This window comes from Hyla sarda, chromosome 13, assembly GCF_029499605.1.
Source record: "Hyla sarda isolate aHylSar1 chromosome 13, aHylSar1.hap1, whole genome shotgun sequence".
Taxonomy (NCBI): domain Eukaryota; kingdom Metazoa; phylum Chordata; class Amphibia; order Anura; family Hylidae; genus Hyla; species Hyla sarda.
The window spans coordinates 21,698,194-21,711,755 of record NC_079201.1 but is presented as its reverse complement, the minus strand read 5'-3'; the positions used below and the strand labels follow the sequence as shown (position 1 = coordinate 21,711,755).

The following is a 13,562-nucleotide window of genomic DNA, read 5'->3' as shown; positions in this document are numbered from 1 at the left end:
CTATGCAAAAAGATATTTGACTAGAAGGAGTTGACTTAACTGCAACTGCAGAGATCTTGTAGCTTGGAGCTGAGGCACTTGCTGTATAAGCAGACAGGAGGAGCCTGAAATAAGAATCACCCTACCCTCAATTTCTGTGTTCCGTCTTGGTGTCTTTGTTATTAAAGACTGACTGAGCCTAACAATAGGTTGTCAACAGCAAATTTAGTGGAAGTAAGGCCCTTAGTAGCTGGAAGCTTACACACATTTTTAAGGGGACAAGAAAGCTACATTTTTAAAGACGATATATATGAGATTTGCTTGTGAGCATTCCTGCTATCAGAGGAGCATCAGTTGAAATGTTAGTTTCCATTAATATATTCCTAAGATTAAGTAATTTTTACTTAAATCCAAGTTGCTGTTACGTCAATCCAATTTGAATGTTATACCAACAAACAAGTAAAACCAGGCACTGCCCGCGTGGATTCCAATAAATGGAGCTGTATTACAAGTACTAGGCTGGGGTATAAGCCCTTAGCAGACCAGGAATATTTGGAAGTGCTACACGTGGATAGGTGCAAAGAATATGACAGCAAATGAAAGAAGAAAACAGAGCACACACACCGGGAGTTCGCACTGCATCAATTTATTTAAAGATTAGTCAGAATGTAGATAGGACATCTCCCCAAGACAGAAGAAGCGCTGGATGGCAGGAGTGTGCACCCGGACCACAGCCACTGTTTCACGCCATTTGGCGTTTCATCAGGCCCCCGGTGACCGTTGTCACCGGGGGCCTGATGAAACGCCAAATGGCGTGAAACAGTGGCTGTGGTCCGGTGGCACACTCCTGCCATCCAGCTCTTCTCGTGTCTTGGGGAGATGTCCTATCTACATTCTGACGAATCTTTAAATAAATTGATGCAGCGCGAACTCCAGGTGTGAGCTCCATTTTCTTTCATTTACTGTCCAATTTGAATGTTGTTCACACCTATGTTCTAAAAGACTGTTCACACCTAGGCTCTAAAAGGTTTTCTCACTTGCCCTTTTTATTTTGTCAGGATTCCTAATACAATGCTGCCATCTAATCCCTTGTGCGTCTAAATAATCCACACATTGGGGGAGATTTATTAAAACCTGTGCAAAGGAAAAGTGGTGCAGTTGCCCATAGCAACCAGGCAGATTGCATCTTTCATTTTTCAGAGGACTTTTAAAAAATTTAAAAAGCGATCTAATTGGTTGCTATGGGTAACCGGTCAACTTTTCCTCTGCACAGGTTTTGATAAATCTCTTCCATTGTTTCTACACCCAGAGCAGATAACTTTGTAAAAAAAAAAAAAATAATCCAGGGATTTTTTTTATAAAGAGGGGTACTCCGGTGGAAAACTGGCTCTATATCAACTGGCTCCAGAAAGTTAAACAGATTTGTAAATTACTTCTAATAAAAAAATCTTAATCTTTCCAGTACTTAACAGCTGTTGTACACTACAGAGGAAGTTGAGTTGTTCTTTTCTGTCTGACCACAGTGCTCTCTGCTGGCACCTCTGTCCATGTCAGGAACTGTCCAGAGCAGGAGACATTTGCTATGGGAATTTTTTCCTACTCTGGACAGTTCCTGACATGGACAGAGGTGTCAGCAGAGAGCACTGTTAGACAGAAAAGAACAACTCAACTTCCTCTGTAATGTACCGCAGCTGATAAGTACTGGAAGGATTAAGATTTTTTAATAGAAGTAATTTACAAATCGGTTTAACTTTCTGAAGCCAGTTGATATAAAAAAAAAAAAAAAAATTGTTTTCCACCGGAGTACCCCTTTAACAATAAAAAACATTTTCATCTTCTCTCTCTACCTAGTCAGCCATGCTGTGATAGTATATATACCGGTTGGTGTTCTCCTTTAAAGGGGTACTCCGGCCCCAAGACATCTTATTCCCTATCCAAAGTGTAGGGGATAAGTTGTCTAATCGCGGGGGTCCCGCTGCAATCTAGCATGCAGCACCCACCTGTAAGCACTGCTGGAAGCTCTCAGTGTTATGCCTCCCGACCACGGGGACGGAGTATCATGACGTCACGACTCCGCCTTTGTGTGCCGTCACGCCCGCCCCCTCAATGCAAGTCTATGGGAGGGGGCGTGGCGGCTGCCACGCCCCTCCCCATAGACTTGCATTGAGGGGGCGGGGCGTGATGTCAAACAGGGGCAGAGTCGTGACGTCCCGATACTCCGTCCCCGTGGTCGGGAGGCATAACACTGAGAGCTTCCAGCAGTGCTTACAGGTGGGTGCTGCATGCTAGATTGCGGGGGTCCCCAGCAGCGGGACCCCCGCGATTCGACAACTTATCCCCTATACTTTGGATAGGGGATAAGATGTCGTGGGGCCGGAGTACCGCTTTAAAGCACTAAATTGAACTCCCATCCATCAAAAAATCTCACAAAAACCTAAATAAGCTTCACAAAATTATTCTGAAACACTTGAAAAATCCTGAGCTATTATGACAAAACACTCCAATGTTCCTGCATGTTTTCAAAGGGCTTTGTGAGAAAAAAAAATCCTCTTCATTCATTGCTTGATAATGCTTGAGGGTTTAGAAAAAAAACTTCATTATAGGAATCAGAGAGAGACGAGGAGCAGATGAGATAGAAGCTGGTGCTGGAAAATAACACACAATCGTTTCATCTTGTTACCTTGGGATATATGGTATAATGTGTGGGCCCAGCGTGCGAATCTAACAGGAGCAACTTTGAAGTTTTGTTTTCTAACAATAATGAATCAATTCACTGGTTTGTAGTTTTATGTAGACAATATAGGATAATGCAAGACAACAATGAAGGTGATGGGCCTGGCTCATCTGTCTGTATCGCTTCCAAGTAATGAGGTGTAGTTACACCTCTGGACAGAAGGTGGCAGTATGGAATAAAACAAGGAGGGGCAAGATGTGCGGCTTGGCATCATACAAAAAATTTTTATTTTTAATTTTTATTTAAAATACTGGTTTGTACTTATATGGCAGAGGGGGGCCCCGAGTGCAACAGATACCTATGAACAAAGTATTTTGTAGAGATTGCTATGGATCATAGTAACCAAGTATCTCAAGCTAAAACAGCTTTGAATATGTATTTTCATTTGATTTGGTGAGTGATCATATTGAAATGACACAAATCATCCATAACAACAACCTAATACTGTGTATGTCCCACTGGTGGCATCAAGTGGGGGGTATATGTATTTGTAGCATATACCATGAATCACAAAGCTACCGTCAACTTGTCTTCTTCCCATAGTAATGCACATGCCCCTGAATGTTCACAGGATGGAAAATATAATCTGATTTCTTAGAACAGGCCGCCTTCTTCCATTGCTCAATGCTCTAGTTTAGATGTTTATGTGCCCATTGTTGGCACAGTCAAAGGTGGACAGGTGTAAGCATGATCTAAAACATAAAACAGGGTACTCCATAGTGTAGTGTGTTCAAGGTAATTAATAACGGGGAGGCAAACAAAGATTGCGCTTACCCCAAAAGGTTGTGTACCCCATACACAACCATGGAAACAGTGCAGCCTTTCCACCAGAATAACCAACGATATGTAGGAGAAGCTTGCTTCAGAAGGGTGGATCTACACGGCGCTGGACACAGTCAGGGAGTGAGATCTTGAAAGATTTTTATTACCCAGAATGCAACGCGTTTCGCAGCACAGCTGGCCGTTTCATCAGGCCTGATCAGATGAAGCAGCCAGCTGTGCTGCGAAACAAACATTGCATTCTGGGTAGTAAAAGTATTTCAAGATCTCACTCCCTGATTGTGTCCAGCACTGTGTTGAACCAACCTTCTGAAACAAGCTTCCCCTACATATTGGAGGTGTAAGCATTGGCATTCTGACCAGCCTGCAGCTACACAGCCCCATACACACGCAAGTTGTGATGCCCTGTATGCTCAGAGTGTGTGCAGATGTTAATGAAGAGGGATCCCTTGTGCGATGGCTGGCAGCAAGAGTTCCACAGCCTTGTCATTGATCTTGTCAGGTTGGCATAAAGGCTTTTATAAGGTGGTCCTGTGCTCTGTGAGCTGGTGCAGTGTAGGTGTGCTGCACTGTAGGTGGTAGAAGGTGGAAATGTCCCCTGAGGGAATCCTTGGTGTAATGCCTGGCCCGATGGAATAGGGAACCACTTCATGGTGAGTTGCAGGTGGAAAGCAGGCACTGGAAGGTCATAGATTAGTGGAACACTTTCTTTACTGAAAAACAATGCAATCTTCCAAGAAATGGAGGTACAGTCTCTTAATAACAGTGGCTTGAACAGAAAGGCTACTAATGTGGTGACTGTGTTGGTGTCAGGGTACCTGTGTACTTATGTCCACTAGTCCTAGCTGGTTTCTCTCTGAAGGAGGGTGTAACACTTGTCTCCATGTCTCCCTAGTTCCATAGGCAACAAACGGTAGAATGCACACAGTAGTTCTCTGATGTGAAAGCCACGCTGAACTAGGCCTAGCCCAAAGCCCTGAAAGATCCTAGTATAGTGCAAATGCAAGTTATGCTTAAAGGGGTACTCCACCCCTAGACATCTTATCCCCTATCCAAAGGATAGGGGATAAGATGTCTGATCGCGGGGGGTCCCGCCGCTGAGGACCCCCACAATCTCGGCTGTGGCACCCCAGACAACCAGTGCGAAGCAAACTTTGCTCCATGCCAGATGACTGGCGATGCGGGGCTGAGGCTTGTAATTTCATGGCCACGTCCGCTCCTGATGTGACGGCCGCCACCTCCCATAGACTTGCATTGAGGGGGCGTGGCCGTGACATCACGAGCAGGGCGCGGCCGTGACATCACAAGCCTCTAAATGAACGCCGGGTGCAGCAGGAAGATCGCAAGGGTCCCCAGCGGCAGGACCCCCATGATCAGACGTCTTATCCCCTATCCTGTGGATAGGAGATAAGATGTCTAGGGGCAGAGTACCCCTTTAAGTTTATTTCCCCTTCCTCTCTTCATTGCTTATAAGTTAGGAGTTTCAGTAAACTCCAGGACATTGTTATTCTCCACAGGAGCCAGATTAGCATTAAGAGCTGTCCAGTCATGCTGGGGGTTGTAGTTTTGCATTAGCTGGAGAGACACAGGTTGGAGAACATTGCTTAAAGGAGTTATCCAACATAAGGTAACTTTAGTACTTACCTACCAGACAGTAATGGACATGCTTAGGAAGGATCCGTGCTTGTCTTGGGGCTAAATGGCTGTGTTGTGATTCCCATATCACGATGCTGCTTTCATTTTGTGAAATGGCTGTTTCTGGATGGAGTTCCCTCTCTCACACTACAAGTCCCAGGATCCCTTGTTTGTAAGTTTAAAGCCTAGGAGAAAGGGTGAAAAACACAGGGGGCGCTCCCTGATGAGGCGTATCCGCTGGGGTGTATCCTTCACCACACCCAGGCGATATACCAACCTTGAAGGTAGCTGCGCTGGACTGTGCCGCGCTTGAGAGGGTGAAGGTGGTTGAGGTTGTTGGCTGCTGCACTCTTGTCTGTATCAGGCCCCAATAATGGTGCCCGATGGGGAGCAATGGAGGGAGTAATAAGAAGAAAAACGGTTCGGCTAGGTGCTGCTCAGTTTTCGGTCGGAAAAGAAGGATTCGAGTAGCACAAGACAATAAAAACTTTATTGGTATAGCAGGGACAACGGGCTTTGGCATCCATTGATGCCTTCCTCAGGTCCCCTTACAGTTCCGGGGTGATATTCTTGCTTTGTGCTGGGTTGCTGGAAAGGAGTCCTGTTGCGTTGCTGTGCTATCTCGGTCTGACCTTTTTGACCTACTCGAGTCCTTCTTTCCTGACTGAAAACTGAGCAGCGCCTCGCCGAACCAGTTTTTTTCTTATTACTCCCTTGTTTGTAAGTGTGAGGTGACTTTTTTCCCTCCCACATATGAGTCACCCCACCCATTTCAGCACAGCTAAGCTCCCTTACATGCGTGCTGCAATTGAAACTACAATTCTCTGGTGCCCTGTGGAGAATGATCTCCCTCCCACCCAGCAGTCGCTCCACCCATTGAAGCACTACCATGCTCCCTTTCAATGCCTGAGTAGTGATGTAATGTCTCAGGCTGCACTGCCACCTGGGAAAAGCCTGAGACAACACATTTTGTATGCTTCTAAAAATGAACATCGGAGCAAAGATCACATAAGAACTGGTGCTTTTGACCACTCTTATTGTTACTCTCCTATATACAACTTCTGCTGCTCCAAAACCTCATGGGAGGAAATAACAAATCTCCTTTGTGCTCATCAAAAAGAGGTCCTGCAGCAGCTGAACAGAGTAGGCTTCTTTTGTAGATGCTCATTCTTTTAGTTTATCATCTGCCTGTAAAATTCACCTACTCATGTGAGTTCAGAACATTGAAATCAGAAGCATTCAGATCTAGGGACAACATGTCTCTGAAATCTTACATATACATTCCCAAATATAGCGTCTTATGAACAGCTATCTGGAGTAGACGAGAGTAGAGGAAGGGATGAGTGCAGTGGGCTGGGCAGAGGTCAGTCTGGGCGAATGTGCCGTAATAACAGTTGTTGGCAGTATGAGTGAAACTCCATTGTGATGCTGGACACTTGATGGGGTTGTAGTGGTGGTACGTGCTGTAGTATAAGCAAAGAGGGCAGAGTCGAACCTGCTAACAATTCGTGTCACTTTATATGTGTTTATGTAGCAATTACCAGAGTACAACAACATTAGAAGTAATTGTGACAGTGATGAAAAAGGTTTTCTCATTACCAGAAGCCGTTATGCAAGTCTCCTCTAATAAGAGAGTGCACATTTAGTGTTCCGGGTAGATAATTTAATTATATCTATAGATTGTAGGTGTCCATCAGGATGTACTGTATGTAATGTACTTTTCCTTAGTAGATTGTAGGTGTCCATCAGGATGTACTGTATGTACTGTACTTTTCCTTAGTAGATTGTAGGTGTCCATCAGGGTGTACTGTATGTACTGTACTTTTCTTAGTAGATTGTAGGTGTCCATCAGGATGTACTGTGTGTAGATTGTAGGTGTCCATCAGGATGTACTGTATGTACTGTACTTTTCCTTAGTAGATTGTAGGTGTCCATCAGGATGTACTGTATGTACTGTACTTTTCCTTAGTAGATTGTAGGTGTCCATCAGGGTGTACTGTATGTACTGTACTTTTCCTTAGTAGATTGTAGGTGTCCATCAGGGTGTACTGTATGTACTGTACTTTTCCTTAGTAGATTGTAGGTGTCCATCAGGATGTACTGTGTGTAGATTGTAGGTGTCCATCAGGATGTACTGTATGTACTGTACTTTTTCTTAGTAGATTGTAGGTGTCCATCAGGATGTACTGTATGTAATGTGCTTTTCTTAGTAGATTGTAGGTGTCCATCAGGATGTACTGTATGTAATGTACTTTTCCTTAGTAGATTGTAGGTGTCCATCAGGATGTACTGTATGTAATGTACTTTTCCCTAGTGGATTGTAGGTGTCCATCAGGATGTACTGTATGTAATGTACTTTTCCTTAGTAGATTGTAGGTGTCCATCAGGATGTACTGTATGTACTGTACTTTTCTTAGTAGATTGTAGGTGTCCATCAGGATGTACTGTATGTACTGTACTTTTTCTTAGTAGATTGTAGGTGTCCATCAGGATGTACTGTATGTAATGTACTTTTAGTAGATTGTAGGTGTCCATCAGGATGTACTGTATGTAATGTACTTTTCCTTAGTAGATTGTAGGTGTCCATCAGGATGTACTGTATGTAATGTACTTTTCCCTAGTAGATTGTAGGTGTCCATCAGGATGTACTGTATGTAATGTACTTTTCTTAGTAGATTGTAGGTGTCCATCAGGATGTACTGTATGTAATGTACTTTTCCTTAGTAGATTGTAGGTGTCCATCCGGATGTACTGCATGTAATGTACTTTTCCTTAGTAGATTGTAGGTGTCCATCAGGATGTACTGTATGTAATGTACTTTTCCTTAGTAGATTGTAGGTGTCCATCAGGATGTACTGTATGTAATGTACTTTTCTTAGTAGATTGTAGGTGTCCATCAGGATGTACTGTATGTAATGTACTTTTCTTAGTAGATTGTAGGTGTCCATCAGGATGTACTGTATGTACTGTACTTTTTCTTAGTAGATTGTAGGTGTCCATCAGGATGTACTGTATGTAATGTACTTTTCTTAGTAGATTGTAGGTGTCCATCAGGATGTACTGTATGTAATGTACTTTTCCTTAGTAGATTGTAGGTGTCCATCAGGATGTACTGTATGTAATGTACTTTTCCCTAGTAGATTGTAGGTGTCCATCAGGATGTACTGTATGTAATGTACTTTTCCTTAGTAGATTGTAGGTGTCCATCAGGATGTACTGTATGTAATGTACTTTTTCTTAGTAGATTGTAGGTGTCCATCAGGATGTACTGTATGTAATGTACTTTTCCTTAGTAGATTGTAGGTGTCCATCAGGATGTACTGTATGTAATGTACTTTTCTTAGTAGATTGTAGGTGTCCATCAGGGTGTACTGTATGTACTGTACTTTTTCTTAGTAGATTGTAGGTGTCCATCAGGATGTACTGTATGTAATGTACTTTTCCTTAGTAGATTGTAGGTGTCCATCAGGATGTACTGTATGTAATGTACTTTTTCTTAGTAGATTGTAGGTGTCCATCAGGATGTACTGTATGTACTGTACTTTTTCTTAGTAGATTGTAGGTGTCCATCAGGATGTACTGTATGTAATGTACTTTTCCTTAGTAGATTGTAGGTGTCCATCAGGATGTACTGTATGTAATGTACTTTTCTTAGTAGATTGTAGGTGTCCATCAGGATGTACTGTATGTAATGTACTTTTCCTTAGTAGATTGTAGGTGTCCATCCGGATGTACTGCATGTAATGTACTTTTCCTTAGTAGATTGTAGGTGTCCATCAGGGTGTACTGTATGTAATGTACTTTTCTTAGTAGATTGCAGGTGTCCATCAGGATGTACTGTATGTAATGTACTTTTTCTTAGTAGATTGTAGGTGTCCATCAGGATGTACTGTATGTAATGTACTTTTCCTTAGTAGATTGTAGGTGTCCATCAGGATGTACTGTATGTAATGTACTTTTCCTTAGTAGATTGTAGGTGTCCATCAGGATGTACTGTATGTAATGTACTTTTTCTTAGTAGATTGTAGGTGTCCATCAGGATGTACTGTATGTACTGTACTTTTTTAGTAGATTGTAGGTGTCCATCAGGATGTACTGTATGTAATGTACTTTTCTTAGTAGATTGTAGGTGTCCATCAGGATGTACTGTATGTAATGTACTTTTTCTTAGTAGATTGTAGGTGTCCATCAGGATGTACTGTATGTAATGTACTTTTCCTTAGTAGATTGTAGGTGTCCATCAGGATGTACTGTATGTAATGTACTTTTCCTTAGTAGATTGTAGGTGTCCATCCGGATGTACTGCATGTAATGTACTTTTCCTTAGTAGATTGTAGGTGTCCATCAGGGTGTACTGTATGTAATGTACTTTTCCTTAGTAGATTGTAGGTGTCCATCAGGGTGTACTGTATGTACTGTACTTTTCCTTAGTAGATTGTAGGTGTCCATCAGGATGTACTGTGTGTAGATTGTAGGTGTCCATCAGGATGTACTGTATGTAATGTACTTTTCCTTAGTAGATTGTAGGTGTCCATCAGGGTGTACTGTATGTAATGTACTTTTCCTTAGTAGATTGTAGGTGTCCATCAGGATGTACTGTATGTAATGTACTTTTTTAGTAGATTGTAGGTGTCCATCAGGATGTACTGTATGTACTGTACTTTTCCTTAGTAGATTGTAGGTGTCCATCAGGGTGTACTGTATGTAATGTACTTTTCCTTAGTAGATTGTAGGTGTCCATCAGGATGTACTGTATGTACTGTACTTTTCCTTAGTAGATTGTAGGTGTCCATCAGGGTGTACTGTATGTAATGTACTTTTCCTTAGTAGATTGTAGGTGTCCATCAGGATGTACTGTGTGTAGATTGTAGGTGTCCATCAGGATGTACTGTATGTACTGTACTTTTCCTTAGTAGATTGTAGGTGTCCATCAGGGTGTACTGTATGTAATGTACTTTTCCTTAGTAGATTGTAGGTGTCCATCAGGATGTACTGTGTGTAGATTGTAGGTGTCCATCAGGATGTACTGTATGTAATGTACTTTTTCTTAGTAGATTGTAGGTGTCCATCAGGATGTACTGTATGTACTGTACTTTTTCTTAGTAGATTGTAGGTGTCCATCAGGATGTACTGTATGTAATGTACTTTTCTTAGTAGATTGTAGGTGTCCATCAGGATGTACTGTATGTAATGTACTTTTCCCTAGTGGATTGTAGGTGTCCATCAGGATGTACTGTATGTAATGTACTTTTCCTTAGTAGATTGTAGGTGTCCATCAGGATGTACTGTATGTAATGTACTTTTCCTTAGTAGATTGTAGGTGTCCATCAGGATGTACTGTATGTAATGTACTTTTCCCTAGTAGATTGTAGGTGTCCATCAGGATGTACTGTATGTAATGTACTTTTCCCTAGTAGATTATAGGTGTCCATCAGGATGTACTGTATGTAATGTACTTTTTCTTAGTAGATTGTAGGTGTCCATCAGGATGTACTGTATGTAATGTACTTTTCTTAGTAGATTGTAGGTGTCCATCAGGATGTACTGTATGTAATGTACTTTTCCTTAGTAGATTATAGGTGTCCATCAGGGTGTACTGTATGTAATGTACTTTTCCTTAGTAGATTGTAGGTGTCCATCAGGATGTACTGTATGTAATGTACTTTTTTAGTAGATTGTAGGTGTCCATCAGGATGTACTGTATGTACTGTACTTTTCCTTAGTAGATTGTAGGTGTCCATCAGGGTGTACTGTATGTAATGTACTTTTCCTTAGTAGATTGTAGGTGTCCATCAGGATGTACTGTATGTACTGTACTTTTCCTTAGTAGATTGTAGGTGTCCATCAGGATGTACTGTATGTAATGTACTTTTCTTAGTAGATTGTAGGTGTCCATCAGGATGTACTGTGTGTAGATTGTAGGTGTCCATCAGGATGTACTGTATGTAATGTACTTTTTCTTAGTAGATTGTAGGTGTCCATCAGGATGTACTGTATGTACTGTACTTTTTCTTAGTAGATTGTAGGTGTCCATCAGGATGTACTGTATGTAATGTACTTTTCTTAGTAGATTGTAGGTGTCCATCAGGATGTACTGTATGTAATGTACTTTTCCTTAGTAGATTGTAGGTGTCCATCAGGATGTACTGTATGTAATGTACTTTTCCTTAGTAGATTATAGGTGTCCATCAGGATGTACTGTACTTTTTCTTGGTAGATTGCAATCAGTGCCAGAGCGATTGAAGTAGACTGCACTGTTGTAGGTGTATACAAAAAGGTGCTGGGAACAGAAATGTAGTTTATATAAAGAAGAGCTGGTCACTTCTATAATGATCCCTGCTTGGCATCAGCTGCATCATCCACTGCACACAACTCTCCCTTTTCAGGGGTTAAATATACATGTAAGTAAACACATTTTGATAAATCTCCCCCATTACATTACAGAGTGTCCTCATTACAGAGTGAGACAAAATATCCCAATTACAGAGTCAGGGTTCCCCTATTTCAGTGCCTGTCATAGTGTCCCCACTTACAGAGCCAGCCTTACTGTCTGCATAGCATCCTTGTTACAGAGCTTTTTACAGACCCAGATTTCTAGTGAAAGAGGAAAGAAAAAGTGTAGGGTAGAAGCATGGCCTGGGAGTACCACACATATCCCTTAGACCTCTGTCATGTACACCTAGGATATCCATACCACATGCTGAAAAAACATCTTTCAGAGCTATCCAAACTCAACGTGCATTTTAACATCATTATGTAAATAAGATGAGACATTTATTTAAGGCATAAATACACCCATTGGGCCAGTAGTGTTTATTTTTCCCTAAAAGTGTAATAAAACATATGGTGAAAGTTTATACGCGCGGAGAGTGCTTTCTCTGCATTTATTCATATGCCATCATAGAGACTGCTGTAATAGAATTCAACTTGGCTGAGTGTTCCAGCAAAAATACAAACAAGTAATGAAAAGCAAATCTACGATTGTATGACCTATCTCCATATATTCTCAATATACTGCAGATGCAGCCGTGCATAGTAATGACTCCATATTTAAAGTGATGGTCCCATAGATGAGTGGCTCATGATCATATTTTCTCTTGACTATTTATATTGTATGTCAGAGTTTTGCCACATCAGCTGAGATAGAACACCTCTATTCCCCACCGATACTGGATTTCTGTTGTAAGAGGTTAGCAGGCATGTTTATAGTAGTATGTGGAAGAATAGCAGTTTGACTGACCGCTATGAAAAGTGTATGGCTAAATCTAAAGGATTATCTCTTCTTTACCTTAAAAAGGTCCTCACATGGTGTTAAGTCAGCAAATCTTCAGACATTGGATCCTTGGAGTCTAATCGATCCTTCCATTCTTCATCATAGACTCCCCAACAAAGAGGTTTGGACCTCCACATTCTGGTTCTCACTGGTTGGCAGCACAATACACTGGTAAATGAACCAAAGAGCAGTTAGATGGAGCTGTGAGTCAGAAAGAGAAGACTGATCAGATCAAAAGGGGACAGCACTGAAAAAATTTAAGAAAAAAAACTGCAGCCCCCTACCTTCTCATGCAAAAAGGGTAAAACAAATATATTCCCATAAAAATAAAAGTAACAATTTGGTGGCATGTTTGCTTTGTCAAGCGTGCTGCCAATATGTTATTATTATTACAATATGTTTTTTTTTTGTTTTTTTTGTGAGAATAAAGGGTTTTCTTTTGACCCTTTTTGCACAAGAAAATATGGTACTGTTGTTTTTTCTGCTTTCTGGTATTTCTGGAAGGTTGAGACCTGACACTTAAATGGGCCCTGTCCGATACAAAAGCTTTTGATATGTTGTAAAGCATGTATAACCAATAGTTTTTGCAATTGCTTTCATTAGAACATTTTCAGTATTTCATACTGATAAAGCCAGTCAAACAACTGCCCCCCCCCCTGCCTGCTTGGACACATACTAGTCCTGCTGTGTCCATGTGTCATGGACACACTTCATTGATTGACAGCTGTGATTGCAGGGCTCACAGCTGGAGGAAAAATCCTCCCACTGTCAGCTTGTGTCCGGCTACTGTCAGTGAGGACAAGCTGGGAGTTGTAGTTTTGCTAATGCTAGGTTGAGATGTGAGCAGACAGCATACTGAGGGAGGGGGCGGAGACCTGCAGTGAGGCCACGCCCCCACCCTTTAGAGGAATTCAGACTATTGAGCTAAATTAAAAGTGTAATAAAAGAATAAATAAAGGTGCTAGACACATAAAAATGTTGCACATGGTCAGGATTAGGTACTGAGTGATATATATATATATAAAAAAAATGTTTTGGGATTTGACAGGTACGCTTCAATGCACATATGTAAAATTGGATGGACTGAATCCCATCAGTGCTGCCCCTTTTCATTTTCTAAGCTAAAGTCAATGACTATACAGTAACTGATACTGATACCCA

General features: G+C 41.5%; 1 protein-coding gene across 8 annotated transcripts in view; it reads right to left on the bottom strand.

The window, feature by feature from the left end:
- Positions 1–13,562, bottom strand: part of SDK2 (sidekick cell adhesion molecule 2) — a 727,771-nt gene that overhangs the window by 635,691 nt on the left and 78,518 nt on the right. For 7 of the 8 annotated variants that reach the window (XM_056550647.1, XM_056550649.1, XM_056550648.1 and 4 more), the window contains one exon: positions 12,417–12,602. The gene's annotated coding sequence lies outside the window, so the exon portion shown is untranslated. The remainder of the gene's footprint in view (positions 1–12,416; positions 12,603–13,562) is intronic. The other variant, XM_056550652.1, reaches the window with a different exon arrangement.